This window comes from Macrotis lagotis, chromosome 1, assembly GCF_037893015.1.
Source record: "Macrotis lagotis isolate mMagLag1 chromosome 1, bilby.v1.9.chrom.fasta, whole genome shotgun sequence".
Taxonomy (NCBI): domain Eukaryota; kingdom Metazoa; phylum Chordata; class Mammalia; order Peramelemorphia; family Peramelidae; genus Macrotis; species Macrotis lagotis.
This window is the reverse complement of record NC_133658.1, coordinates 923046914-923051010: the sequence shown is the minus strand read 5'-3', so window position 1 is coordinate 923051010 and position 4097 is coordinate 923046914. Positions and strand designations below refer to the sequence as shown.

General features: G+C 32.8%; 1 pseudogene; it reads left to right on the top strand.

Moving 5' to 3' along the window:
* The first annotated feature begins 349 nt into the window (after positions 1-349).
* LOC141492832 (olfactory receptor 14C36-like) lies at positions 350-1295 on the top strand (annotated as a pseudogene).
* Positions 1296-4097: the final 2802 nt, after the last annotated feature.

Below are 4097 nucleotides of genomic sequence, written 5' to 3'. Positions count from 1 at the left end.
TGGCTTCAGACCTCTATTAAATTATATGCACTAATGTATTCATAAACAGATGATCAATACATTATTGTCTTTAAGCATCCATGTTTTTAATAGATGGAATTCCCAGATATAGAAATAGCCTTTACTAGTGCAAGTCTATACCTTTCATAAAACAGTGTAAGAGTTTTTTCATTGATAGGTAATTGGACTGACCAGAGTCACACAGCCAGGAAAAGACAGATCCATATTTTATGTAGTAATGATAAAAATGAAATAATGACTTTTCATCTTTACTCACAGTATATCCTTTATAATCTCTGACTGATAGACTATTTAATTTCACTCCCTAGGTCATTTACTGAATCCAAAAATGTCTAATTTTAATGACACCATGACTGAATTTCTCCTTCTGGAATTTTCTGATACTCAAGAACTGCAGATCTTATATTTTTTGCTTTTCTTTCTACTTTAGTCAGCAGGCTTGATGGGGAATCTCCTCATTGTCATCATCACCACTTTTGACAGGAGACTCCACACCCCCATGTACTTTTTACTTAGGAATCTGTCCATTGTGGATGCCTGCTTCATATCAGTCACAGTTCCCCTAGCATCCATTAACTCCCTAGTGAACAACAGAATTATTTCATTTTCTGGATGTGCAGCTCAGGTATTTCTGCTCGTTTTCTTGGCATATTTTGAATTAACTTTGCTCACTGTCATGGCTTGTGATCGCTATGTTGCCATCTGCCACCCACTTCATTACACAGTGATCATGCGACCCAGTGTCTGCATGAAGCTGACCTTCACATGCTTTGTCACTGACCTTTTTTTATTCAGGTTTCCATACTGGTTGCACATTTCGATTGTCTTTTTGCCAATCCAATATCATCCCTCAGTTCTTTTGTGACATCCCCTCTTTACTCAAGATCTCTTGCTCAGAGACATTCAGCAACATGTTGTCCTTATTTATCTCTGTTCTGGTGCTTGGGTTAGGCTGCTTTGCCTTCATCATTGCATCCTACAGTAGAATATTTTCCACAGTGCTCAGATTTCCAGTGAAAGAAGACCAAAGAAAAGCATTTTCTACTTGCCTGCCCCACATTATTGTGGTTTCATTGTTCCTTTTTTCAACTGCAGTTGTGTACCTACAGCCAACTTCAGAATTTGGGTCCATTAAAGACATAATCCTTTCAACATTCTATTCCATAATACCTCCCTTTTTGAACCCTATTATATACAGTCTACGGAATAAGCAGATAAAAGAGGTTATAGGATTATTAATGAGTAAAAAACTTTTGCTACGTAATATAGCATGAATTCTCATTGTAACAAAATTGTTGTACCTAATCTATCCAAGATGGAAAAATCTCATTAAGCTATAATTTTGCTTGTGAGATTGTGGGATTATGAGTTGTTCTTTATATCTTGATAGTTATAGCTGAATCACTGATCTAAATGAAAATAAAATCCCTAGAGTTATAGACAACTAGCTGGTACAGTGGATAGAGTCAGAAAGACCTGAGTTTAAATCTGGGATCAGACACTTAATAATTGCCTACTGTGTGACCCTGAGCAAGTCACTTAACCCTATTACCTTGATTAAAAGTCCTTTAGTTATCTATGATATTATCAATACCATTTCTATTATAATAATTTTAAAGCATATTCAGAAATTCGAAATGCATCATTTATTCTAAGGTGTTTGGTAGCACTGCTAATAATATATAAATAAGAATTCCATGACAGATATGAACCATGGGATCTTTCCACTTCAAATTCACACAGACTTTTCTGGTTCCTTAGAACTAAAACTGAATTAATTTCAACTTTAAGGTTCTGCAGAATGCTCTTGAAAGTCAGTTAGGTGTCTTTCTTGATTTTTTAAGTAACAAGTTGAATTTTTATTTTTATTTTTATGTAATATAGAATAAGGATCAACATTGCATAAAACATCTAAATGTCAAACCATTCTTTAATCTTTGCCTAGAAAACCCCACATGGAATCAAAAAATGTCATACTTGGTTAAAATGACTGAACAGCAGTCTTTTTCTTTGGGAAATGTTCTTTTTTTAGTATTGAAATTCAAAATAATTTTTCCAAGAATGAATAAGAGACTGCAGGGAGTCAGGGTAATACTTATGATCTCATCCTACCTGTATTTCACACGTTTTCTGAATCCAAATCTATTACTTTTCCCACTATGTTATGCTATCTCTCTAAAATTTAGAAAATCAAAGAATAAACCAGATGAGGATGTGGTTGAGCATAAGGTAAAGTAATACACTGAAAACAGAGAAGACAAAAGGAATAGTTATTCTGCAATTTATTATAAAGGGGAAAGCAGTGATTTTTCCACATAGACATTTTGGTGCTGAACTAAAACAACAGATTACACTTTTAATATGCAAATTGGGGACCTTTAAAATACATGGAGCTATAGGGAATAAAGATTCAAATTTGGGGTGCTAAGAGAGTGGATTGAACATTGGAGTCAATAGGACTTGAGTTCAAGTCTGTCTTCAGTCGCTTACTAGCTGTGTGACCATTGGCAACTCAGAACACTAAGGGCCTAATTACTGATCCTGCTATGAAATATGACTGCAAAATCACTTAACACTGAGAAAAGTGTCTGAATTATGTCATAAAGAAATGATTGTAGCACATAGTTACTTCTTACTTTGCTAAGGCAGGTCATGATTTCTGGATCAAAATTTCAGAATAAAATCAAATAGAAAAATTTAGATTATGTTATTGTTTGTGTCCTATATTTCAGAGAAAATGATGGCACCAACAAAAGAAAGAAGGAAAGAAAGAACGAAATGTAGGTTACATGTCCATGTGACAACTAATCAGGAGTGCCTATCTTGAATTAAAAGGTCCAATACCTTTCTATTACCCAGTTTTTTACTCAAGGGATAAATATGATAAAAATGAAATGAAAGATTGAAAAAATAATTTCAAGGTCTCTGTTGCTGTCTATTTGAAGGAAGTTGATAATAAAAAAGAACTGCCTTTTCAAAGTACCATTATAATTTAAAATGTCTTACAATTAGACATTCTCTATTATTATGGAATGGAACAAAGAAAGTTCTTTTTTCACTTTCACTGACATGTACTTATGTTTGGATCTGTTGGAATTCATTTTGTAAGAATTGTGAATACAAATGGCAAAACATCAAAATAATGTATTTCCTAGTAGAACCATGGTTTTCCAATCAGCGGATCAAGAACAAACTGCTATGTAATCCTACTGGTTGGCTAAGGGATTTACTAGGGTGACAGTAACTTGGGTACTTGCATCATTTATATTTTAACTCTTTCTTTTATTCTGTTCAATATCTGTTGCTGTGAATAAATTAGGGATTTGGTACAAGTTAGAACATTGGGAAATTACTTTGCAAAGTTAAAGTCCCTGTCTGAATTACTTTATTATTTGATAACATAAATGAGATTTTTCTCTTCTTAAAAATGAATAATGAAGTTCAATACAATAAATCTTTCATTTATTAAGTTCATAGATGATATTTTGCATTTCTAAAATTGAGTCTTCCATGCTGGAATTGAATATGTATTATATGAAAAAAAGAAATCTAGATGAACATGGTAAATTTTACCTCTAAAATGAACAAACGATATAAATGAATTCTAAAAATCTTTATCTTGACTGTTACCTTTAACTTAGAAATTCTATTCAAAACTTTTCTAATCCTATCACCATCCTACAATTAACTTCCAGAATGAAATCTATGATAGCTGAAAAGAAAATTACTATTAACATAACATTTTCCCATGGACATTAAATTAATGGCATTTCTCTCCCATATTTTCTCAGATGTAAAGGAAATGAATGAACTGAAGCTGAAGGCTTCCTCACATTCTATAGATTTAATGATTTCTATCCTCTACAGATATTCTAAGATTTTATTGAAGATTTCATTTCCCATCTTCTACTTACCTTGTAGGGAAGCCAGTTTCTTTCCCTGTTCCTCAATTCCTGGAAAATTAAAGAAATGGACTAAATGTTTCTCAGTGTTTTCTAACTCTTAACTCTAGAGCTCAGTGATTTAAACTTCATCAGTTTGTTTTTGAAAAATTTCCCATATTCAATACATTGAAA